This window comes from Trichosurus vulpecula, chromosome 5, assembly GCF_011100635.1.
Source record: "Trichosurus vulpecula isolate mTriVul1 chromosome 5, mTriVul1.pri, whole genome shotgun sequence".
NCBI classification, from domain to species: domain Eukaryota; kingdom Metazoa; phylum Chordata; class Mammalia; order Diprotodontia; family Phalangeridae; genus Trichosurus; species Trichosurus vulpecula.
The window spans coordinates 22543847-22570928 of record NC_050577.1 but is presented as its reverse complement, the minus strand read 5'-3'; positions in this window follow the sequence as shown (position 1 = coordinate 22570928).

Sequence of the window (27082 nt, the reverse complement as noted above, 5' to 3'; positions counted from 1 at the left end):
TGCACGGCTGTGTGTGCTGGTATGCATGTACCCATGTGCAATCTCCAATATCTGAAGGGCCCTCTTCTATTTAATCTCCCTGCTTCTTTTAGTGCACAGAAATAGATGCCGCCGCTTCCTTTGCTGCATGCAAACCCAGAATCTGAAGTTTTAGCAAGGAATGTGTGGAAAGGCCTTTATTTAGAACACCAAAAACTTAATGAAATAATATAAGAAAATAGCATGTTAGAAAGGAAGAGGCCTTTGGAGTACGGGTTGGAATGGATGGCGGCCGAGGTCCCTTTTCCAACTCTCAAATTCTCCACCTTCCCTCCAATCATCACCCATTTTCCACAAGTGTTATTTCATTGGCAAACCCCACCCTTTTACTTCTCCCTCTGTAGGCATCTGGATACCTAGGGAAATTAGAGCTCTCAGATTCTTCAAGGCCATTTGGGAAGGGAAAAAAATAAGCTGACTTCGCCGCAACTCCTGAATTTACTTCTCTCAAGTCTGAGTAATGTCACTTGTACTGTCTCGTTGATGAATAACAATCTTCAGAGCAGTCAGGTTACTGGCTATGAACTAAGGAAGACAGATGGAGTAAAGCCTTCATAGTCATGCACCAAAAAAAAAAAAAAAAAGAGGAAAAGAAGGAAAAAAAGAAACCAAACCCCTAACCACGCATGATGTACAGAAACTAGAAGAGGCATTTCTCCAGGCTGGATTTTGTAGCATTAAGAAGGCCCCAGGAATGCTGATTGGGAAAGAGGCCTTCCTCACGTTCATTCACTTTATGAGACAAAAGGCTTCCCGATGAATGCTGCATCGTGCCCCACCCAGCCACCTCTGACTGTACTGTTCCTTCTGACATTACTTAGCGGTACAAAACTGTAGTTCCTAAAATCTCCAGTGCTGCAACCTGAATGCTGGGACTAGGTAACCAACCCCGGCCTCCTATCTGTAATGTGTATGGCATGTAACAGCGTTTAGATCAGCTATTTAAAGCTAGATCTTTATAAGAAGCATTATTTCACAGGAATACCTCTCACCCCGAACCTAGCTCTTACAGGAAAATCTATTTTAGAGAATTACAGATGAAAATGTCTAAATGTATAAACAAGTTTCATTTAAAGAAAAAAAACTATTTCTTAAATGGTTTCATTTCTCTATCATGTGTGGCTAGATCAAATGCTTTTTAAAAATATGTAAAACAGGCTTTTCTCCAAATATACACTACATTATACTGTACACACATTAAAAACGATATTTGCATACACAGAGTGTATGCCTTGATACATACACACATGGTAAAAACTTTAAAAAATATGGATCGCATAAATCAGTGGCTGATTTCAAATGTACACCATCTCAGGCAGATCTGTTTGCCTTTTCTGCATTCCTCAGGTAGAAAAGGTTTCCTGGCTAGCTGGGCGGGAATGATTTTATATACATTATGCTGTATGCATAAATCCCCACACAGAGGAGAAAAGACACCAAGGTCTGGAGATTATAAACCTGACCTTTGATATTAAACAGCCAAGCAAATGAATGTGTCGGAGAATACTGAACGCATGCTTACTTGGTCACGCTACGGTAAACACGCTACTTTGTGCGTTACCCTCATGAATATGGGAAGCCTAACATTTATTATAAACCTGGTAGGTTTTCCCCCACAAATGACACCCCATCATGCACATCCAGCCAAGTTTTAAAAACCGGAACCTGAGGGCTCAATACACTATGTCTGTCGAAAGATTATTAGCAGTTTCAGTAGCGAAGGGGGTGCAGGAGCAGAAACAGGACTATGTTGAAGGGGTCCGAGTCATGCGGAAGGTAGTGTGTGGGGGAGAAGAGAATGCAGGTGGCAAGGACCCAGAAGGAGTGGATGATGGAGGGAGAGGAAAAGGACATTTTTTCCTAGCTGAGATTTATTTGCTAGGACCTGGCCACTCCTTGAATGCCTGAGAATTTTAGAAAATTCTTATAAATTACAGGGTGAAATGCCTGAGCAGCAGGGAAACGTTCTAAATTTGCACGGAGGCGCTTTCTTGGAGAATGGACTGTTCTTTGCTAAAAGGGCAGTAGAGAAGGAAGCATTTAGGCTATAAAAAGATGCTGTTTGCAGGGCCTGGGAAACCCCTAAAATTCAGTCCCATAAAACACTTCTGCTAATGCGCCAACAATGGCCTCTTTTCCTTTATCTGAAATTTACCAGGGTAAGATAGCGTCAAGATGTAGGTTCCAAGGCTAACAGAGAGGCTCTTGCCCTAGGTGAACTCAGTATGCAGTTCCATGAGCTTTTGATGGGAGGGAGTCACAAGTATGAGCTAGTCATGGTGCATTATCACAGAGAGGAAGACCTCTGCAATATGCTACTTCTCCCATCTTGGAGATAATCAATATTCCTCGTGAAATGCTGAGGTGAGGATAGGCAAGGCTACCTGATATCCGGAGATGCATGTCAAGTCAGTACCAGCCCATTCCCTCCCTAACCATCCTACCGGTCAGCAGCCACCACCATTTAAAACAAAATGGCGAGCCTAAGTGAAGACGTGTGTGTTTGTCCCTGATTCAAAACATCCCAACGTAGCTGGGTCTTGTTTTGTTTGTCCAACTGGGGTGCTATCTCCCAAAAGCACCCATTCTTCATGAGTAACCTCCCCCCTGCTTCTTATCGAGAGAGTTATGGAGAAAAGAGGAACATGGCCGGCAGGCCAGCACGGACAGGGAGTCAAGTTGTGTTTAGCAATGGTGGTACTTACTTATTGCACTGAGTTTGGGTACAGTCCGCTGCCACCATCACCATGCCTGGGGCCACACCTGTAAGAACCAAAGGTTTGACAGCGTTAGCAGATTGGCTAGTCTCATTTTTAAGTCCCCAAAAGCACCAAGTATGACCAGCAGTCATTTGGCCAACAGTCCATTGGGATGCTGGTTCTCCTGATGTGGTCAATGACTTAAAATAATTCTGAAAAAGGTGGTATCAAATGAAGCATTGAAGTACAACATCTCTTTACTTTTCTTTTTAACCTGTAGGACCATTGTAACAAGCATGAAACCTTTTCAATGAGATATGAGGAATATGTTTTTTCTTTTTGTGCTCCCTATTCCTAATGTGTTTTGAGTCCACCTCATCTCAAGAGCCAAGAGTCCAAATTTTTCACGGTGGTTGGGGTAAGGTGAGGAGAGTGGAAGGAGACATTTTATTTAAAAAAAAATCTTCCTTAAGCCTTTCCTCAAATGAAGCTTTCTTAATTAAAAATTCTATTGATATATAAGTATATATGTAAATATATATGCATGTATACATATGTATGTGCAGTAAGAGGTGTTTGCCAATGTGGGTTATATTTGAGATAAATACTTTACCCCATTTAATTGGAAAAAAGCAGCAACTTTTCACAAGGTAGCCCTTCAAAAGGGTAGGAAAAAAAAATAACTAAAATTCTGTGCCTTCCAGGATATTGAAACCTAACTCTGCTGCACTAGGTCCTTCTGAGCTTCTGAGCAAAGTTTTCTTGCAAAACACGTAAAACCTGACCTGCCTGTATGTGTGCAAAAGGTGTGTCCTTGGAGACTGACCTAAGGAGAACAAGGCAGCCTCCGCCCAATCTGTCCAGATCCTTCTGCATTAAAAAAAAAAAAAGAAAGAAAGAAGAAAAAAAGAAAAGAAAGGCTCCAGCTAAGGTCCATGATTTACATCATCTCCAATGATTTTAATTAAAAGAAAAGAAAATTTTTTTGAGCTCTGCCGCTGTTGGCTAAAAGCAGCCTGATTGTTTATTCATCCTGACCATTCACTCCTTTCCCTAGAGGTGGGTGTTCTGGAATGTCCCTAAGCATGCAGGATTGCATGCCTTTTTACCCCAGGACTCTAGGGCTGCATCAGTTCTGGAACCTTCCTTTCCAGCCATTACTGTGCAAGCAGACAAAGCTGGTTAGACACAAAAATCATGCCCACAAAAGGGGGTGGGTGGAAGCCTCGGAAATGAGCCTCCCAAAAGCAGCCATCTGAGCGTGGATGGCACAGAACTCCTCACCACCATGGGCCACGACCATCCATGCTGAGAAAGGATCGAGTTTGCAGATCTGCTCATAAGAGCTTTGCTTTCCATTGCTCATAGAATTTCAAAACCTTTTCAGAGTTGAGGGCCGTGGGAGGAGAGAGGGAGGTAATTTTTTTTAATACATTAAAGGGAAGGGGAAGATAAGATAGGGCAAGCAACGGGAAAGCAGAAAGGGCTTTCCATTTTGACCAAGGGATGATATGAGCGATTGTCAAGAGAAATTCCCCAGTCCAGGTGTGGCTTAACTCCTCAAGGCATTATAAACCGATCACCATCCTCAGATTTGTGTAATTTGAATGGATTTATTAATTGATATAAGCAATGTTGAGAAAGGAGCACAATTCTTTTCCCCTTAAAAAAACAGAACGGCAAAAATCAAGTAAGTTGGCTTTTTGATTTAATAAAAGGTGTCCTAGAATTTGATCAGAAAGACTGATGGTCTTGTCTCCAGCCAAAATAGACTGGTAATAAGCAGAATTTCTTGACTGATGTCGATCGTCCCTTTCTTTAGGATAGCTGGGAAAAAAAAATCCCCTTTTCCCCTTAAGGAAGATTTTCATTCCCACACATACATCCTATTACGGTGGTCCTGCAGGCATTCACATCTCTGTGGAATTATCTGGTGGCTCTGCGATATGGCTCCAAGAGAAAAAGGTGGAGAAAAAGAACATCATTCTACGGGTGATCTATCACAAATGTGTATTTCTTTTAACACTGACAAGATCCCAGCCATGTTCATGTCTCCGTTCTTAAAGTCAGCCCTAAAACAAGGAAGATTTTTTTTAATTTAAACTGTGGATCTCTAAGGAGTTTCCTTTAACTGTTTGTTCCTCATATCTTACAGCAGCAACATCTAAACTTGGAAGAAGCAGGCTCCATGTGATTTTCCCTATTCAAATGAATCCCGGAAAGTGAAACGGCTATTTTATTGTGGTGACTGGTCAAGGTATACCATGCTGTCCCTCCACAGGGCTACCAGGAGATTGAGAACTCTTATTGTTCAACATCAATATTCTCAAAAGTGTTAGTCATTATTTAAATAAACATGCTACCTAAGCCTCCCACTGCACCACTGCATGTGTCTAATTCCTCTCCTTTGCCTTCTGTCTTCCATGCAGATGTAAGGCAACAGGGTGGGGCCATCTGAACTTCAGCCGCAACCAGCAAAACTCAATTATCAGTCCATATTTTTTTCTTCCATTTCCCCTTCTAAATACCTTTGAAATCATCCTGCTGTTCCAGAGGCATTGCTTCTATTTTCAGGAGATAAATTAAAATCTTTGTGGGGAGCCAAATCCTGTTAGTGTGCATGTATGATGAGCAGGTACCTAGCTGAAGGTGACATGTTCACATGTTTGGTAGAAACCATTGGGGGTGGGGAGGATGAAAAGACAGAGACCTCGGAAAAGAGTAAGTCTAGCTTTTTACAGACACTGAGTCCTCTCTGTACCTGTAGATAGGATCCACGGTCCAAGCCATGCTTGTCTTCTGTTAGGTCAAGAAGACTGCATGTCAGTTCAGCCAGGACAACCCAGCCCAGAGCAGACCAGGACTAGAAGCCTGCTTCTGTCACACCCATTTTTGGCTAATCCTGGTTCTCTCATAATTTTTTTGATCATCTTTTCCAGTTTATCAGCCAACTGCAAGGTTGTGAGCTGAAGATGCTACAAGAAAAATCAAAAATCCCCCTGACCAGAGAGAACTCAGGCTGGGGAATTACTAAGCACGCCCTTCTTTCACTCGCATTAGGTCTTATCTCTTCCTCTATTGACAACTCCTGTTTCTTTTTCTCCTTAGTCTGCATTTCATCAGTTTGCCATTGCCTTCTGTGCCATATGACAAATCGAATTGGCCTTCCTGGACTCATTCAAGGAAGATATTCTCTGTCTTTTAGGACTCCTTTCTCCATTTAGCTTACACTGCTGGACACACACAAGCACAACCCTATGAAAAGATTTTGGGGGGTGGGGTGGGGGAGGGCAATAAAGATAAAATAGACAAAAACAACTTAACAACATGGGAAAAAAGTAGGAAAGCAGATCCATTCCATACAAAAGCAATCCGAGGACAGTTAATTTTCCAAAACCTGAGCCTAAATTTTACTTTTCAAAGCATCGTGCCGAAATAATGGATATTTTGTACTATGTCAAACTTTCCAGAAAAATAAGCAAATTACCCTGCTGGGTCTTCCTATGATTCAGCACTTTCCCATAATGAGTCCAGCAGGAGTTCAAGGGGAGGGAGACATTTTCTGTGGCTTCTTTGGGGGTGTATGGGTGTGTGGGTGGGGTGTGTATTTAACTGCATACTTTTAACTGAGCTATCTGCATTCCTGCTGCTATGAAGGGACCTCCTGGCATCCAAAGCTGTTGCTGGGGGAGGGGGAGGGGGCTCTGTGACCGTCGATTAGAAGGGCAGTCTCTCTCCCCAACACTAAAGAGTCCGGCTCGTAAGAGGTGGGGGTGGGTACCTCCACCCCTACCCCCATGCAAAGAAAGCACACTGGCACCCACACACAGTATCAAAGAAACACGATAGATTCCGAGGCTTTTAAGACCTAGCAAGCTCTGGAAGATGCATAGAGATCATCGACCCTCCCCCCCTTTTACTGTGGAGGAAACTTCAATTCCACGCAGTAGAGGTACACGCCCAAGGAGCTCAGTTCAAGAAATCAGTGTCAAGGACCCTACCTAGGGCATTTTCAGCGGAGCCCTACTCCCCAGTCTCGGCTGCTACTGAGTAGCATCCCGATGACCACCCCCCTCCCCCCCGCCACAGGAGGCGTGGGAACTGGGGAGCAACAGCCAGCCGCACACTCACATTCTCTCTCCCCAAACTTAGCACTGCGGTGCGGTCTGCTTTCGCCCCAACCCACTGAGGGAGAACCGTGGGCGGGGTGGGATGCACCGGGGGAAACCCGCGCCCCACCCACCCACCCCCACGCGGGCGGCCGCCCCCAGCCGGCCCTCTGCCGCCCCCGGCTCACTCACCTGGAGCATGGGCGGCGAGACTAGGCGAGGCGCGCGGACAGAGCCTCCCGGCTGCTTGGGGCATCTTGGGGTGGCGTGGGGCGGCCGGGCAGCAGCAGAGCACCCCTCTCCCCGGCTGGCTGGCGCGCGCGCAGGAGGCACCAAGAGAATGGAGAGGCTGGCCGGGGAGGAGGGGAGAGAAGAGAAGGGGAGGGGGCGGCAGGGAGGCGGGCGCGTCCTCAGCATCCTCGGCATCCTCGGCATCCTCAGCATCCTCATCCTCCAGCCCCAGCTGCAGCCCGGCCGCGGCCAGGACGCGAGCTGCACAGAGCCGGCCCCGCGCGGGCGGGGGACTTTGTAACCGAGCAGGCAGTACCATCGCCCCCTGGACGCGCAGGGGGGGGCGGAGGCCGGCGGGGGGGGCCCGGGAGGCCCGCGCGCGGCTGGCGGTCAGGTGACAGCGGACCACCCTCCGCTGCGGAGGAGGGTGGTTCCTGCCCGAGAGGAGCCTCCCCCAGCCCACCCCCCCGGCGTGCTCTGATTGGAACTCCCGCATCATTAACATGCGAGAACCCGAGCTGGGGCCCGGGCACGTGACGCGCGGGCTCCCCCAGCCCCGGGTGGATTCCGGCTCGCGGATTCCCAGTCCGCCCCGCCCCCTCCCCTCCTCCAGGTACCCCCTCCCCGGCCGGCTCCCCACCTTCTTGGAAAGCAGGAAGGGCATTATCCTGCAGCGCGCGCTAGGGGAACTCGCGCGCACGTCGGAGGGGCGGGGGCGCGGTCTGGGGGTGCGGGGCTGCAGCGCGCTGCGCCGTGCATCTGTTGCAAGCGGCGCCGGCGGGGGCGTGAGCCCCCAGGCTGCCCTGGCCCCTGCCCCCGCCGCCCCAGCCGGCCCCTCGGCGGGGACGGCCACGCTCGGTTCATTTTTATGCATGCTAGTCCTGTTTCTTTTCCCGAATAAAGGCGACTGCAATGCAAGGTTACGGTCCAGCATCGCGCAGGGGGAAAGGCGAGGGCTGCCCCCCATCTCCCCGGGCCGGGACACCGGGGGAGGAAGCTACAGCCAGCTCCTTCTCCCCGCCCCCGCCCTCCCCCCTCCACCGGGAAGCCTAGACTGGGATGGAGGAGGAGATGGGGGGGCGGGTGGTCTCTGTAGGGCGGATTCGGTCCGGATCCTTTGTGAGGGCAAACAGTTATAAAGGTCAAATTAAAACAATTAAAGCTAGTGGGGCGAGAAGGGACACACTGAAAGGTTGAGTGGGACTGAGCTATTAATCATCCATAAAGATAATTGCTTTGCCTATCAGAAGGAAATATAGCTGTGACAAGCGCCGCTGGGACTTAGACATTCTAAACCTGAATTCGAACGGCAGAGAAACATGCCTAGAGGAGCCAGGCGGTCCGCGGGTCCCCCTCCTTCCTCCAGCTCTGGGCACTGGAAAGCCGAGGCGAGAAGCTTGGTAAAAAGTGCAGCCTCCCCAGCTCTCTGTAGACATCCCTAAGTAAAGTCACCAACATGATAAAGTAAATGTGTGTGTGTGTGTGCGCGCGCGCTGGCGAATGTGTGTGTGTGTGTGATTAAAGGCTGATCTGGAAAGGAAGTCTATTCACTGGCTTCTTTCAAACTTGAGTTAAAGGGATCATTGACTTACGCACTAGTGCCCTGGAACTCTCCTGGAGGATTTCGAATCAGAGGATTTCAGAGATGCCCAAACTCCCCCTTCTGCTCCCTCCACTCCCACCCACCCTCGGAGTAAGACTCCTGAACGCTGGTTAGTCCAATTCATTAGCTGCCCTGGTGGATTATTGGAGCTTCCAGCCTTCGGTTTGTCTCCACTAGGGCCAAACCCAGGAAGATGCCCCTCACTCCCGCTATCGGGATTTTTGCAAACCCGAATACTGACTCAAAATAACTGTGGAACGGGAAAGGGGGGAAAACCCTCCACCTTTCCCAAGAGACCCCTACTTGAAAGACTTAAACTTACTGAAAACAAACGCTAAAAAGATCCTAACCTTTCCCCCGGTTTTCACAAATAATCTGTCAAAGGAACTCCTAAAGAACTTGTAGTCAAAGAATAGAATGTGACTTCAAAAATGCAGGCGAGCCCCACTTTCCTCTCGGCACCTTCGATTCAGGATTATCTACCCCCCACTGAATGCCTCGAGCTGGGTTGGGGTTCTGGAATGCGATTTACACACTCCAGGGCACACAGACTCCCCTTTCCGCCTCCATATGCTGAGCAGCCCTGCCTGGAGCATGCAGTGAACTCAATCAACAAGAATTTATTAAGGGCCTACTACGTGCCAAGCACTGCTACAGGCGCTGGGGATACAGGACCAAATGTATAGGGAGGGGAGGGATTTTTTTTTTTAAAGCATATTGAAGACATGTTGGAATTTTTTTTTTTAGTGAGTGAGTCTAGCAATCAATATCGATCACACCAGAGTGGAATTAGCGCTAGAAATTGGAATTAGGGCTAGAAAGCAGAACGAGAAGCATGATCTTCAAAATTAAAAAAAAAAAATTTATCGCATTCGAGTTTCAGGACCCTGCCTGCACGAGGTCCCAAAGACGTGCGGCTACTGTCTGCGATGGGTAGGAAAGGATTTACTGCACTTGTTGCAAAGTAGGCGGCTGAGCAACTAGACCAAGCAGTGAGACTCAAGTCCTCATCTGTAATGCAGGTGCCGAGTGTGGAAGGATAGACTTAAAAGCAGGTGCACACACGCGCGCGCGCGCTCACGCACGCCCACGCGCGCTTGCCCACAAGAGGAAGGAAAGGCAATTGTATTCGGACAGCAATGCAGGGCTCACGCAGCATCCCTTGTTTGCTAGAAGCCCTCGTGGTGGCGGGGCTCTGGGAAGTAGGCAGAGAGCTGAGCTGAAATGACGGCACTTTTTACAAAGCTTCTCCTGGGTTAAAAAAAAAAAAACTATCAAAGGACTAGCGAGCCTTGGTGAGTGGTGACCCAGATCATCTTGAGCTCAGTGCCTTGTGAGTCAGAGAATTTCTAGACTCCTCGCAAAGCCAGTATCCCCTTCTCAGGGCTCCTCACTAAACAACTTCAGACCTCGGCTTTGGAAGCATCCTGGAGGTCAGCTTTTTTTTTTTTGCTGGGGTGTGGTTGGGCTGGGCTAGGGGTGTGACTGGGGTCTACACAAGTCTCTCAGATAGGCGAAACTTCGAGATGCCTTTTGCATCGATGGTACTGAGAAGGTGCTTTTTGAACAGTGACTATTGAGGAAATGAAGGTCACACCTCAAGGGTGGGTGGTGTGTATGCGCTTTGTGGGGGAAGGGGCACCAGTCCCGTGTCTGGCGCCCCAGATTCCAAGTCGCCTCTATTTTGCTGAGCTCCCTTTTTTCTAAATCAGTCATGAGTCTTTGGGTCCCTCCACCCCTTAGCTAAGTGCACCCTCAGCCGGCAGATTAAGCCCCGCCCCTTCATCCTCAAAGCCCGGGGGAATGGTCTGGGAGTGGGTGCTTCTCTTTAAGAGGCAAATAAACCCAGGCAGATTTGACAAGAGTACGACATTCTACCCCATGATCCATAGCCAGCACTTGCGCCAATAAATAATACTTTAATCTCTGCTGTGTATCTGTCCCTGGCACACTGTAGTCACATTTATTAAAAATCTTGTTGCTGCTTGTGTGGGGGGGGGGGGGGCGGAGTGTCCGTAGGATTGTTTCAAGAAGGTCTTTCTGGGGGTTATTGACTTGGTGCTGATGCAAGGTTTAAGAATGCTGGGTGAGGTCAGGCATGCAAACACACCCGCAGCTTCCTAGCTGTGCCGGGTGCCCCTTTGGAATAGAACTGCCCATATTCAGGTTGCTTAATGCCCTTCAAGGAAAGAAGAGGAAGGGGCTAGAAACTGGCCCAAGCTTTCGTGGCAGCGGAGGGCCGAAGGATGCTGTAGAGACTAGAGAGAAGCTCTCTGCTCTGGTTTAAACCAGAAAAAAAAATCCTTTCGCACGCCCCCCCACCCCATTTCACAGGTTAACATTTGCAAAGCAGCATCACCATTGGGTTGTAACTTGTGCAGGGTGGCCGCGTGCCTCGCGCTGGCCCCTCCCTCCTCCTCTTCCTCCTCTTCTTCCTCCTCCTCCTCTTCCTCCTCCTCCTGCAGCCTCCTCTTGCCTGCCGCACAACCCAGCCCGCCTCCATCCTGCGCCAGACTCCCGCTGCTGCAGCTCGGGCTCCTCCCCTCAGGCCGCCGCCCACCTTGCCTTGGTCCCTCTACCACGCCCTGGAGGCACCGGGAGTCCCCACAGTCGCTCTCCTTGGCTCAGGGGTCCAGAAGGCCAGGGGAGGTCCTTAAATTCACTTAATGCTGATACCAGGATCTGCTCTGGGCGTCTCAAATTCCTCGGCTTGGATGTGTACATCCCTTTACCCCAGTGCACCCTATTCCCCAAGGCGCGACCGGCGCGTCCACCGTGGCCTGGCCTGGCCTGCTGGGCTGTGGCTGGGCTCACTGGTTATCAGTCTCTCCCCTCTCTTTTGGGATACCACTCTCCATCTCAATCCCCGCCATTCCCAGCCGGTCTGTAGATCTGGGTGACACCCAACCCTCATCCTCTCTCCCACCCCGCTGAAAGTCGCAGCAGTTGAGGGCAGCGGCTGCGGCTGCGGCTACGATGCTTGACCGGCGCCGAAGCAGCCGGCGGGTAGCTGGACTTGGGGCTCAAGCCACGACTGGGGGCAGGGAGGGAGGGGGAAGCTGTAGTGGGGCGACAGCCGCGGGCCTCCTCCCAGAGAGCAAAGTGAGATCTCTCTCTTCCCTGTTCTCCTAGAGCCTGGGAGAGAGCGGAGGGATAGGAGGGATGTCCTGGGGCGTAGAGCCTGGTCCCCGCAGGCAGAGCAGACTATGCGCTTCGCTGCCGAGCCGATCGCATTGGGTTCTCCAAGCACGCTTGCAGATGTGTGTGTGTGTGTAGACGATCTGTAGGTATGCAGGCATAACACCCCGTTCCCCAGCGCCACCTACCCCTCCCTTTGTAGATTCCTCCCCCAACCCCCCACATTGGCTCCTCTGCAGTAAGGAGTCTCCCTCTTCCTTCCTTTTTTCCCTCCCTCCTCCCCTGTCTCTCCTCCCTTCTATTACCCATCCCGCTTCTGGGGGGATGGGAGAGGAGGGTGCTTCGCAGGAACACCCCAATTTGCGATAAATCCGGTGTTCCACTGGAGGCGGGGTGGCTTTTCACGGAACTCCCACCTTGGGCTGTGGCTTGACCCGTTTCGTTCAAGGTCGGGGACAGCCCCAGGCCAACACCAGGCTGCCCCTCCGCCGCTCATCGGCAGCATTTTCGTACCATACTGTTTTTATGGCTTCCCAAGAGATCCTTCATCAAAACTGCCACTTTCTCTGGCTAGTCGCAGGCGCCTTTTACCGGCTCCCTTTTGACTTCAGTACACACCTGAGGCTCCATTTGTAGCTGACACTCCTCCTCCCCCCCCCCCCCCCCCCCGCATTGGGCATTTGTCAGTGTCCAAGCGCGCCGCTGAAAGCAAGGTGAGAGGAGAGGACTGTGGGTGATGAGCTGTTACAGCTACTTAACGTTAAGTACTAACAGTCTACTGGGGAGGTCGAAACCAAGGCTTGGAAAACCTAACGGAAACACCTTTCTTTCTTTTTCTCTTTTTCCTCTCCCCTCCCCCACCTTTAAGAGAGAGTTTGATGAAGTGTCTGTTAACATTTTGGGACCTGATAATTACTGGCAATTAAAAAGAGTAAAAATCAGGTTCTCCGATAAAACGGTTACGGTTTTAAGCCCCTTCGATGATTTCCTGCTATGATAAAGGTCCACGTTTAACAATTGACAGTTGTTCGCTCTCTGGGTTTGATTCCCCACGCAGAACAGTCCATGTCCAGAATGGGGGATCTTGGTTCATTCAGGAGTTCCCCTACATGGAATGCAGGATATTTCCTCCCACCATTAAACAGTGCAAGTGAGAAAAAAAGGCATTGTATTATGTGGCATCTCAGTGATTCCTTGTAAGAAACTGCATCGTCACATTCCCTGGCTCTTTCTAGAGTAACAGAAGATGCTGTTGGGGGACAGTCACCAGCAGCCTTGACAAGGGCTTTTCCACGGAGGCTCTGAGAAAGCCAGCAGTCTGACTTAACTTTGCTCATCTTCATCAGTCAACAAAAGCTTACTATGTGCCAGGCACCTTGCTAGAATGATGAGAATACAAAAGCTAAGATGAAAGGGTCCCTGGCTCAAAGGGTTTCATCCCTCTAGTACAAGGAACAGATCTTACATTTTAAAAGGAACAGAACCAAAAATAAAATTCTTGGTCTTAAAGGGATATAGAGGGGTACTTGGGGGGGGGGGAGAAGATAGGAGCAACAACTTTATTTTTAGCTGCCACCCAAGACTTGGATGAGTCTACAGTAAAAATGGCAACATGTTTGTTGTAATATGTTTATTTTTTAAAGGGTCCTAGTGTCAGTGTCCTAGCGAGAGTCCGATGGCCTCTCACACCCACCCAAGTAAATTTCTCTCATTGTTTGCCTTGGGCTCCAGAATTGCTGGTTCATAGAATCCTAGCTCTGGAGCTAGGAGTGACCTCAAAGGCCAAGTGGTCCATCTTCCTCATTTATAGCCAAAGAAGGAAATATCAAAACTTCAGAAAGGGTAAATGACTTGTTCAGATTTCCACAGATAATAATCATTAAAGGTGAGATTTGAACACAGAACCTTGCTGCCTTCCTGCCTGTTTGAGCCTATGCTCTAGCCTGCCCCCTTCAGCTGGTTTACTTCTTCTTCCTCTAGGGTCGTGCAGTGATCTGTTTCATTCATCTTTGGTCTCTTCTTCCAAGGCTTCTCCTCCATCCATCATCAGACCCCATTCAGCTTTGTTCATTCTCTCTTTGTTTTGCTACTCAACATCTTGAAAATGTAGCTTGTATCTGGTTCTTCCACTTCTTCACAGCCCCTCGACATCTGGATTCCTGCCCACCACTCCACTGAAGCTGGGTTTCTCCAAATTTCCCTATGAGTTTCCTTCCGCCTCCCTAGACCTTTCTGTAGCTTGGAGCTACTGACCTCATCTTTTAACCATATACTTTCTTCCCCCTTGGCTTCAGGGGCATTATGGTTATTATCCACTCTCTCTAACCAATTCTCTTCATCCTGGAAATCTGTAATTCTATTATGCTATAGTCTCTCTGGTCCCCAGTTTCTTCCTGTCAGTCAGTCAACAAACATTAAATATGCCAGGCCCTGTCCTAAGCGCTAAGAGAGCAAAATAGTCCTCTCTACCAAGAACTTACGTGTTGATGGGGGAAAGCAGCTCTAAATATTTAGGTACATATGAAAACATATAGAGTAAGTGGGGAAGGTGCTAGCGTCTGGGGAGGGGTGAGAAGGACTGGAAAAGATGCAGGAGGTAAAATCTGAGCTGTCTTGAAAGAAGCTTTGGAAACTAAGAGGTGGAAGTAAGTGTTGCAAGGGGATGCTGTCTGTGCTAAGGCAGGGGAAGGGAAGATGGGCAATGCCATTGGGTTGTAGGAAGGGGTCAGGCTATGAAGATCTCTAAATGAGATATGGAGGAATTGATATTTGATTGCAGAAGTAATAGGGAGCCAGTGCAGTTTACTGAGCAGAGGGGGTAACATGATTGGACCCATACTTCAGAAAAATCACCTTGGCAGCTGAATGGAGGATGGATGGGAGTGGGGGGAAACTGAGGCGGGGAGACCAACCATAGGGTATTGAAACAGTCCAGGGGAGAGGTGATGAGGGTCTGTAACACAGGGTGGTAATAGAATGAATGTAAAGAAGGGATATGTGTGTATGTATGTATGTGTGTGTGTGTGTGTGTGTGTGTGTGTATATATATATATATATATGATTTCCTCCACAATAATAGAGGGGAGGAGAGTTTTGGGGGTAAAAATAACGAGCTCTGTTTTGGACATATTGAGTTGGAGATGTCTACGGGACATCCAGTTTTGAGTTGTCTGTAGGACATCCAGTTTAAGGTGTTCAGAGGTCAGTGGTATAAGTTGGTTGCTCAAGAGTGAGAAGGAAAAGAAGAGGGACCCAGGACAAAACCTTGGGGGACATCCCCAATAGCTAAGACATTTAGGGAGATCTAGAAAAAGAGACTTAGGAGAAGTGGGCAGACAGATGGAGGAAAACCAGGAAAACCTGGAGTGGGGGATGTCCAGGAGAAGCAGGGAATCAACAGTGTCAGATGCTGTTGGGAGGTCCCCCAGGGTCAGGACTGAGATCTGGCAATTAAGATATCAGTGGTAGCTTTGGGGGTTGGACTTGGTGGCCTCAGACTTTCCTTCCTGCTCTAACTCTGTGACCTTATGAATGAATGAATGAACAAATGAATGAATGAATGAACAAACGAATGGCTGAATGGGAAGGAAAAAGATATTAGAGAGTAATAGGTAGCATTTATATGATACATTATGATTTGAAGGGCACTTTACAAATATTGTCTCATTTGATCCTCACAACGCTGTGAAGTAGGTTCATTATTGCTTCTGTTTCGTAGATGTAGAAACTGAGACAGACAGCAGTTTAAGTGACTTGCACAAGGTCACATAGCTAGTAGGATTTGAACCTAGGTCTACCTGACTCCAGGTCCAGCAGCTCTAACCACTGAACCATCTCCCCTCACCCATGGCTTGGGAATCTTTTCACTTTTCTTAACTTCATAGACAATATCAAATACAACCTCCCCCCTGCCCCAAAGCCATGGGATACTGTAAAATCTTATTCATTTCAAGCCCTACTCATTAATTTTCTGAAAACCAAAGCTTACTGGCATGTTTTCCGTGGTTGATCTTAGCTTAAATGCTTTTTCTTGGAAAAAATGAGTTTCCCATTTGAGCTATTTCCCAGGCTTTGGGGCCCGTACAATGTCCTGTTTAGATTTAGAGTATGAATTTGTGGGGTGGTGATTTAAAAAAAAAACAACTCAACTCAAAACTGGATGATAAACCTTCTGACTTGCCATATAATTAGTCCCTAATGAGCAGGATGTGTTAATGAGCAGTCCTTAATGAGCAGGGAGGTAGCATAGTCAAGTGGAAACTGTACAGGCTTGGGAATGAGGAGTCAGAGCCTCGATTCATCGGACAGTTATGGAGGCCCTACTATGTGCCAAGCAGTGGGCTAATATGAGGCAGGGTACTGCCTAGCTTAAATTCTTCCTCAGGCCTAGGGGGTGCCAGCGTGCACAGAGCTCTGGGCCTAGAATAAGGAAGACCTGAGTTCAAATCCAGCTTCAGACGCTGATTAGCTGTGTGGCCCTGAGCATACCTCTTAACCTGGGTTTGCCTCAGTTTTCTCGTCTGTGAAATGGGGATGATAGCAGCACCTCCCTCCCAGGGTTGTTCTGAGGATCAGATGAAATAATACTTACAAAGTGCTTACTTAGCACTTCGTACAGTTGGTGCTGTATGAATGTTTATTCCCTTTTCTACTCCTTCTTCTTGGCATGACCTTCCCCCTTTCTACCTTGCAAAGCACTTTGCCATTTCCTCGTCATACTTTCATTGCTATACAGGAAAGAACAGTATCTCTGGAGTCAGAGACCTTGGGATCAAATCGTGGCTGTGATACTTATCAGCGATTATTTCAGGCAAGTCACTACCTGTCTGGACCTCAGTTTCTTCATCAGTAAAATAAAGGTGAAGGGAAGCTGGTAATAGACTAGACGCTCATCTAGCTCTGCATCTATGATCTTGTGACATTAACATGAATGTTGATTGCAGCATTGTAGAGATTCCTAAATGAGATTCATAATCATTCAGAAGAGTTTGGCTTAACTATCCACACAGAAAAAACCAAGTGGATGAAGAATATCCATTGTCCAAACTATGCTATGTAATTAGATGGACAACCAAGTTAACTTGTCTATAAGTATGTGTAAACACACATATACACTGATACATGCAGATTATGTGTATATCTACATATATACCCACCATATATATATGTATATATGTTGTATATAGGCATATGTGGTTCTGTTTCATATTTTCCATTTCAGATTTTATATATTTATATATATATGTACACACACACACACACACATATATATACATATAAAACAGGAGATGATATGGTCATACAGGTACAGTGAGAGATGGACAGTCTGAGATTAGGTGGAAGGCACCCGCCCATTGGGTGGGACCCTGTAACAAATACGTGGGAGAACATGGACCAAATTTACCCAGGACGGCATGAATGGGTTAGGAGTAGCATTGTTGAAGAGAATCCCACCTGCATGGGAACTCCGATCTCCTTGAGTGTTGTGGGATACTCATTTGTTAATTGTTGCCTCCTTATACCAGATTGTAAACTCCACAAGGGCAGGAATCATGTCTTATCTCTTCTTTGTGTCTCTCCCAGTGGCTGATGTGGCCATCTGTATGGCATTGAGTGAAGTCTGTTGAGTTGAAATGAATTGAATTGAAATCCAATTTACTATCCATTAAGAGGACCATGGCAACTTAATCACCAACCTGTGTGTCTGTTTCTCTACATGTCAGGAGGAAAAATAACACTGCTGTCTTGGAAACCTAGAAAGGAAGATGACCCTAGACTTTAATCCTGACTGTTATTACTTTGCTGAATTCCTGACATAACTTCTTGGATTAAAAATAGAACACATCATTATTTGTTGGTTGTAGCATAAAACTTGCTGAAATTTCAGAGACTCACTGGATTCTCCTCTGTGGTTCTCAGCTCTGTGGACCTGAAGAGCTCAGTGGGACATTTCCAGGCCCAGGAGGCCATGAGAATCAGGGCCTGGAACGTGTCCTCTGCCAACTAACCCAATGAAGTAATTGGAGAGCCTCCCAGGTATTAGAAATGGTCATGAGGACCTGCAGGAGTACCTGGCATTGCACAATAGCTGTGTTCCTGGAAAAGTGAAGCAACAATTGAATTAGGGAGGAATTGGATCATTTTAAATACTCCGGGGGAGCAGGCTATTAAAAGGAGGCCTGTTGGGGATGTCTTTTGTATATTGGAAAATCCTTTCTTGTAAAGTAAATAATTGTCCCTGAATTTGTCTGTTTTGAAGGCTAAGGTTTTTGTTCATTGAGTTTTCATCCAATGAAACATATTTTTTAAACCATAGAATAGTTTTTTACTCCTGAAATATGGAGCATTTGGGGATTTATTTTAAAGAAGAAAGGACCAGCCTAGATAGAAAGAGTGGGTGCATGCCACAGGATAGGCGAGGCAGTCATTGCACTCCACATATACAAATAGGCATCTAGCTTTTATTGCCCCTTCTGAACTGGAAGCTCACTGAGGGTAAGGACATATTCTTAGTCACATTTTAACAGATTCCTTTCAATGCCCAGGATAGTGCCATGAGAACATGCCACTCCTCTGCTCAGTAAGCTCCAGTGGCTCACTATGGGTATTAAGATCAAGTGCAGCCTCTTTTGTTAGGCACTTAAACCCTTTAGAAGTGAGCTCCAACCTTCCTTGCATGGCTTATTTTATATCCCCTCCTTCATGCACTCTCTAGACTGGTCAAATTGTCCCTCTAGCCATTCCTCATCATGGACATCTCCATCTCCTGTCTCTGTGACCTGGTAGAAGCCAGCCCCCAAGCTGGGAACTGCCCTTCATTCTCAACCCTGACTCCTAGAAGCCCTTGTTTAGAAGTCTTTTATGACCCACTCCCCCTGTTTGGTGTTACTTGGAACTGCTTAATAAGGGCTTGAATCAAATCAAGACCAGGAGGGGTTATCCTCCATCCATCCATCTATCCACCATCAATCCATCTATCCACCCATAAATTCATATATCCATCCATCCATCCATTTAACAACCAATTAACTGATTGACACTTACTTATCAAACATCTACTATGTGACAGGCACTGTACTAGGCACCAGGGATACAAAGGCAGAAACAAAAACAATCTCTGTTTGTAAGAGTTTCCATTCTGTTAGGGAAAGACACATATTCACAGGAAAGTAAATGTCAAATGAAAACGAGGTGATTTCAGGCATGGGGAGGGCTAACCCTGGGGGAATCAGCTAAGTTCTCTTGAGGGAGGTGACACGTGAGCTGAATCTAGAGGGGAACAGGGATTCTAAGAGGTGGAGGTGAGAAGGGAGAGCAGGCCTGGGACCAGCCTATGCCAAGGTAGGCAACGAAACAGTGACGATGAACAGCAAGTAGGTGAGTCATGTAAGCCTGCAAAGTTAGGCTAGATTCAGACTGGGAAGGCCTTGAAGTGCCAGAGGAGTTCTACTTTATCTTCCAGGCAAGAGTGAGCCCTGAGCTTTTATGTAAAATCAGAACCCTCTCTACCTTACCAGATTCTGGCTTGTCAATGTCCATCTCCTCTTGTTCTTTCTATTTTTCTGGGCTTTATTCCCATGATGCCTCAGCGACCCTCTGAGACTTTCCTCAGAACCTGGGGCCTCCTCACCCTGTAATTCTACCCACTCCTGCAGCTTCTCACCCTAGAAAATCCCTCCTCCATGCCAGCACCATTGGTGAGTTCCTATTTGGACCTCCATGTTGGGAAGGAGACCTGGCCAACCAACTTTCCTTCCCCTCCCCTTTCTGCTTCTGACTGTGTGCAGGTTATCAGTCCTCCTGCCTACTTTTCAGGCCCCATTAGAATGTAAACTCCTTGATGGCAGGGATTGATTTGGAAAAAAAAGAGTGTATTTATTTGTATCCCTAGTACTTAGCTCAGTGTCTGGAACATAGAGAATGTTTGTTGCCTAGTAAGGGTATGGGGCAGGATTTAAACACAGATATCACTGAATCTCAGACTGGGAAAGGTCAAGTGAGACCTAGAACAACAGAGACCTCTCTGTGTCATGCTCACCAGGTGGTTTTCCAGCCTTTATCTGAAACTGTTCACTAAGGAATTCACCACCTCCTCAGGCAGCGATCAGTGCTAGAAGTTTTATTTTTATATTGAGCCTAAATTTGCCTCTTTGCAGCATCTACCTGTTACTTTTAATTGCGCCTTCTGGGTCCAACCACAGAAGTCTAATATCTTCTCCATGTGACAGCCTTTCAGATATTTTCAGATAGTTCTTATGTGACCTCTGAGGCTATCACCTCCTTGATCCCAGCCATGAACACCTGTCTTCATGCAGCCTAAAATAGAATTAGCTGTTTTAGTTACTGATTTATGCAGAAACCACTAAGACCCTCAGATCTTTGTCAGAAAACAGGTGTCTAGTCCTGTTGTCCTGTCTCCTGACCTCTGGACTAGTGCTCCATCCACTATGCATTGTTAGCTCTGAATGAATACACCTTCCATTTCTTCCTCCAGTGACATTTTATGAACTATAAGAGGAAAAGAAATGTAGTGACCAGTGGTAAAAACAGCTTAAAGGGGCAAGGTAACCACCTGGCAGGAAATGCCCAACATTTGCAACCACAACTATAATTTCTGGGATGAGATTTTCTCACTATCAGGATGCCAGCGAAGCCTGGGGAAGGTGCTGGGGAGTGGTCAGAGATCTGCAGCAAACAGCCCTACGAGGTTCAGTTCTGACCATCCTCCCAAAGCATGACCACAGGGCACTCTGGCCCTGCAGAGCATGCCCACAGATGAAGCCAGAAGGTATGGCAGCCATGGGGATGCCTCTGCCATGGTTTTCTGGGCACCTCTGGTGCCTGGGATAGGGTGTGGAGAAGCAGAAGGAGGAAGAGACTCCTGGCTGTCTTCCTGGGGTAAATTCTGAAAAGTCTGTTGTAAAGAAAAAAGCCTCAGGTTGGGAGGGGAGGCAGAAGATTTAGGTTCTAATTATTGCCCAAGAATTCAATTCAATAAACATCTATGAAGCATCTACTTTGTGCCCGAATGCTGGGAGAGATGCTGTTGGGATGATATATAGAGAACTAGTCTTGGAGTCAAGAAGTCCTGGGTTCAAGTCTGCAACAGGTTGACCCTGGATATGATGTGTTTTCTTATTGTCCTTCGTGACTGTCTAAGATAATAACTTGCAGAGAAAATGCCAATCTGCACAGGTAGAGAGAATTTCCTTAATGAGAGTTCCTTTTTACCAATGAAATCATCAGTCTGGTCGTTGAAATTTGAACCAGGCAGTGTGCTTGCTAGGTGCTAAGGATGCATGTCCAAACATGGAGTAGTCCTTGATCTCAGGGAGTCAACTAGGGAGACAGAGTGCACCCATTATGCATATAATGGAATCTGTCAGTAACTATTGGACAAGGGTAAATAAGCCACTTAACTTTCAGGACTCTTGGTTTCCCTATGTGTAAAATGGTGGCGATACCAGTCTGACCTCTCTCGCCTAACGCCCCTTGAGGGCTTCCTCTGGACCTCTCTCCTTTTGCCTCCATCATTCCTTACTGCCCAGAAGACAAGAAATAGAAGGACTGAGAGAAGGCTATTGGATTTGGGAACCTCAGAGAAAGTGGTTTGAGGAGGGATGAGGTCAGATGCTGAATTATAAGGGATTGAGAGGCAGATGGAAAGTGGGAGTGGAGAAAATGAGAGTAGATTTTTCCTAGAAGTTAGGCTACAAAAAGGAGAAAAGATCTAGGCAGATAGCTTAAAGAAATGACAAGGTCAAGGGAAGATTTGTTAAAGATGGGGAGACCAAGGCATGCCCTTAGTCCTGCCCCACGGAGCCAAGCAGAACTGGTTGAGTCACTCTTCTCTACAACATTCCTTGGAACTCTTGAAGAAGGTGGTCATGTCCTCCCAGTCGCACCCGAACTCTTCTCCAAGCTAAAAATGCCCAGTTCCTTCAGTTAATCCTTATATGGCACAGCCCTGTTCCCTCACCATCCTAGTCATTTAGAAAAGATTTCATTGAACATCTCTGATTTTCTCAACCCTGTTCCTTTGTGATTTTAATATGCAAGCCTTGGTTTTGATTGTCCCAAAGCGCTTTGATTGGGCAGCAACTTTGAAAACGCCTCATTCTTGTTCCTGTATATATTTGTTTGTGTGTTGTCTTCCCCATCAGATTGCAAACTCCTTGAGGCCAAGGACTGTCTTTTGCCTCTTTTTGTATCCTTAATGCGTAGCACAGTGCCTAGTACATGTCGTTCAGTTGTGTCTAACTCATCATCACCCCATGGACCACAGCATGCCAGGCCCTTCTCTCCTCCACTGTCTCTTGAAGACTGTCCAAGCTCATGTTCATTGTTTGCATGATACTATCTATCCATCTCATGCTCTGTCATCCCTTTTCCTTTTGCCTTCAATCTTTCTCAACATCAGGGTCTTTTTCTAATGAATCAGGTCTTCTCATTATGTGGCCAAAATATTTAAGTTTCAGCTTCAGTATTTGACCTTCTAATGAATGGTATGAATTAATTGCTTTAAGTAGTGACCAATTTGATATCACTGTCCAAGGGACTCTCAAAAGTCTTCTGCATCACAGTTTGAAAGCATTGACTCTGTGGCGCTCAGCTTTCCTCATAGTCCAACTCTCACAGTCGTATGTTAGTACTGGAAAAACCATAGCTTTGACTCTACAGACCTTTGTTGACAAGATGATGTCTCTGTTTTTCAGTATGCAGTCCAGATTGGCCATAGCTTTCCTTCTAAGAGGCAAGTATCTTTTAATTTCATGGCTGCAGTCACCATTGGCAGTGATCTCTGAGCCCAAGAATATAAAATTTGACCTTGCTTCCATTTCTTTCTCCCTCTGTTTGCCAGGAAACAATGGGACCTGTTGTCATGATCTTAGTTTGGGACTTAATGAATGTTTATTGATTCATTGATTATCTCCTTACACACTACTTCCAGGATTCATTCATTCATGTGCCAGGCACCTTGCTAAGCGCTGGGGATACAAAAAGAGGGAAAGACAGGCTCTGCCTTCAAAGAGCTTACATTCCATTGGAGGATACAACCCAAATATGGAAAAGTATATAGAAAATATGTACAAAATAATTATGATAACTGAGGTATGACTGGAAAAGGAGGCCAATCAGTTTTTTCATAGCCAGAGAGAGGGATAACAGATAAGCAATCCAAGTGTTGTTCCAGGACCAGTGCAACAGAGCACAATGGAGAGAATTAGAATCGGGACCTGGGTTCAAATCTCTGTTCTACCACTTCACTGCATGTGAGACTTTGGGCAAATCATGTAACCTTTCCTCTGAAATTGTCTCTCATTTGTCATGGGTAGGTGTATAAACTCCTTGAGGGCAGGGACAGTGCTTCTTACTTTCTTTATGTTTCCAGGACTCACTAGTAGTGTCTGATATACAGTAAGCATTTAATAAATACTTTTTAGTTGATTGATTAACCTCTTTTGGCCTCAATTTCCTCATCAGCAAAATGAGGGGTTTGGAGTAAAATAACCTCCAAAGTCCCCTCCAGCTATAAATCTATGATCCTATTACTCATCTCTGCTTTTATTTAATCTCAACTAATAGCATGCCCTGAATAAATGCTCAATTGAATTTGTATTTGAGTAAGAAAAAAATCTACCAAATATTGTAGACTGACAAAAAAGAATGGGTGAGAGGAGGGAATAAAAGGCAAAAATAAACTTCCCACAAAAGAACACAGGTCCTAGGATCTGAGGATTCAAAGATGGCAAAGAAAGAAAGAAGGGAATGAGGGAGGAGGAGGAAGAGATAGGAACTGAGATTGTGATGGAGGCAAAGGAGGACCCTCTCCTCCTTCTCAGCATCCCGGTGTATTCTCGTCCACTGGCTGGGAAACACTAATTTTAACTGCCAAGTCAGCTAGCCAGCTAGCTAATCAGTCAGAAAACATTAATTGAGCATTCACTATGAGCAAGGAACTGTATTCTGCCCAGAGACACCTCCTTAATGAATCATTTTAACCAAAAAAAAGTCAACTTGGAGCTGGTCCACTCCCCAAACTATTGGATCCATTTCACAGGTAAGTTAGGGCCAGGGAGAATCTCACTGTTATTATTCTGTAGGAAACACAAGACCATTTGAACCTGTTCACTGGCCTCATCCAGTTACTCCAGAGGAGAGACCTTATTAGCATGACCGTGATTTTATTACTAAAGTTTTGTAAATCCAATTCCTAAGTCAGAAAAAGTTAAATCCATAGATATGGGTAATAAGCATATGCTTTCTTATATAATTTTCTAATGAACTGCAGTAGCAACTCAATTTAATTCTACAAACATTTACTAAATGCAGACTATGGGCAAGGCACTGTGTGATGGTACTGGAATTATAAAGATGGGAACTAAGAATGTTAACCTTTTCAAAGTCTAATCCATTGTCCAAGTTATGAGAGGGCAGCAGCCAAGGTGAGGGAATACCAGCCAGGTGGAGACACTGGGGGCTCTGTGAGCCCTGAGACCACTGGGATAGCAACAGGATCCCTGAAATGCCAGCCATTTGGGTTCTGGTGATCCCTCTGATTGGGCTGGCACGCTAGCCAGTGGGATGCAACTGCTGGCATGCAATGAGGTAAGTGCCAGGTGATTCTTTGTAGTAGGTAAGATACACCAGAACAAATCACAGATCTCAATACTCCACCTGCTGGAGATGCTTCAACCCAGATGCTGCTAACCACTAACACGGAAAAACCATGGGTATGCATGAAATGGACTGAAGATATGAGTATTGGCATTCTATGCACATACAATGTAGAAATATGAGAAGCAGACTTCACTGACTTTAGACAGAGGCTTCATCCAGCTTTTTTGTTGTTAATACCCTTATCTCTGAATAACACAACATTTTGCTGACCACCCCAGACTATAAAGTAACTTTATCCCTAAGCCTAGATATTAATCAGTCACTCATCAAGCATTTATTAAGTACTTGCTATGTGCCAGGCATTGTGCTAGGAACTAGAGATTAGACAGACTGAGAGATGACATGAAGAAGTTATCAAAATCTGAAGAGAGAACCTGGGGCCATTGAGAATCTTCACTCTAGAGAATTCCAGAAATTCTACCTGAAGACAAAAGAGATGCCAAGAGCAATAACTACACAAAGGCAAGCTTCAAACCCAGTTCTTTCTGTGCTCTATCCACTGTGCCACCTAGATGCTCCAGAAGACCGATGCCCATCTCTCAAAGGATTTTGAAAAGGAGATGGGCATTCTTAGACAGGAATTTTTAAATGCCTTTTTAAAATTTGATAGTATAAAATAAATTATTTGACCAGCTATGCCAAAACAGAGTAATTCAGAAAAGACAGCATTTGCTATTACCATCATGAATGAACACTTTCTCTGACAGCATTTGACAGAAAGTGTCAAAACATGCCAGTTAATGCAGCAGTTAGAACCATAGGAGGAAGGGTGGAGCTATCAAGAAATACTCCTTCAGATGTTAAACATGATCATGTAGAAGTGACTTGAGGGAGCTATTGAAAAAATCTATGGAAAGACATGGAAGATTACATAATATATAACTATATGCACAGTTGAAGACTTGAAAGACATTGCCCAATTAAAAGCAACATAGGTAACAGAATTTGGAAAACAAGGGTAAATCAGAAATTCTACATCTCCTTAAAAAGTAAAAAAGAAAAATTAAGGCAATAAAGAGAATCAAAACTATTCAAAGAACAAAACAACAATTCAGCACCAATAAAAAACTTAGACTCTTAAGAAACAAGGAACTTAGAAGAGAGAAGGAACCCAAGAAGAAGGGGAGATGGAACATTTCTGGTCATTTATTTGGACCCAAGAAGACATGGTATTGTTTAAGTGTTTATTACTTTAAACACATTCTTCACATTGAACTTTGTCTTCAGGGTGCCAGCGAGTCTCTTAACATGCCAGCTTTCTCCTTGATTGCATTATGCTCAATGTGTCTTGGCTTAAGGAGACCAGAGTATTTTTCAGTATTGCTTTTCATCATTGGTTCAATTTGACCTCCAGATTCAATTATGTAGATACTTAGTTTTTATGGATTGATAGAAGACAAATCCTTATATGATATATACTAGCCTCAAAATATACTTGAGCACACAAACAATAAATGAGGAGGAGGTCGAAAATTCCAGGGCAAAATCATAAACCAAGCTATTGCTGAAAATCCCTTGGACAGCACACTAATCCTTAAAACTCAAGTTTTTAAAAGATAGCACCATCCCAAATGCTCATAATCTTCAAGCAGCCTGAAATATAATGCTTTCAAAATAAAGACATAGCAGAAGAAATCAAAACCGTGTGGGAACAGATGAGGTACATACATCCATCATATTGTCTGCTGCTGGAATTGTACTGAGGATGTAGTTATTTTATCCACTTGTGCAAGTCCACAGAACATTAAATATAAAAGGATGATAGTAGGATAGCAACTTGTTTTTAGGACTGTTTGTATTTCAACTCCATCGAAGCTATGAGAATGTTCAAATAATTAATCATAATAATTATAATGAAAAGAAGAAGGAAGAGGAGGAGAAGGAGAAGAAAAGATGGATGAGGAGCAGAGAAGGAGAGGGAGAAGAAGAAGAAGAAAAGGAGGAGAAGGAGGAGGATAGGAGGAGAGGGAGGAGGAGGGGAAGAAGAGAAGAGGAGGAGGAGGAGGAAAAGAAGGAGGAGGAGTAGAGGGGGGGAAGGAGGAGGAGGAGAAGAAGAAAAGAAGAGGAGGAGGAAGAAGAGAAGAAGAAGAGGAGGAAAAGAAGGAGGAGTAGAGGGGGGAGGAGGAGGAAAAGAAGAAGAAGAAAAGAAGAAGAGTAGGAGGAAGAGAAGAGGAGGAAAGGGAAGAGGAGGAGAAGAAGAAGAAGAAGAGGAGGAGAAGGAGGAGGAGGAGGAGGAGGAGGAGAATTGTTTAGCACCAGATGAAGCCTATAAAATGACTGAGAACCAAGAATGTAACTAGAAGGCCCTCCCTGGTTGCCAACCACTCGAAGTCAACCAACAGCATTGATAAAGGAGCATCAAACCAGTACCGGAGCCAGCTGGATTTATTTATGGAAGCCGAGGGGTTCATGATGGCCACACAAGATCAGGTCCTCGCTCCCCCCAAGCACAGAAAGCTCACTCTTACAGAGCATGGCCTCTTAGATTGATGTAGATTTTGCAAGGGAACTGTTGAAAATGTGTTTTAAGTTGCAAGAATGTAGCACCTATGAAACAGATAAAAAATGGCCGCTAAAGTTAA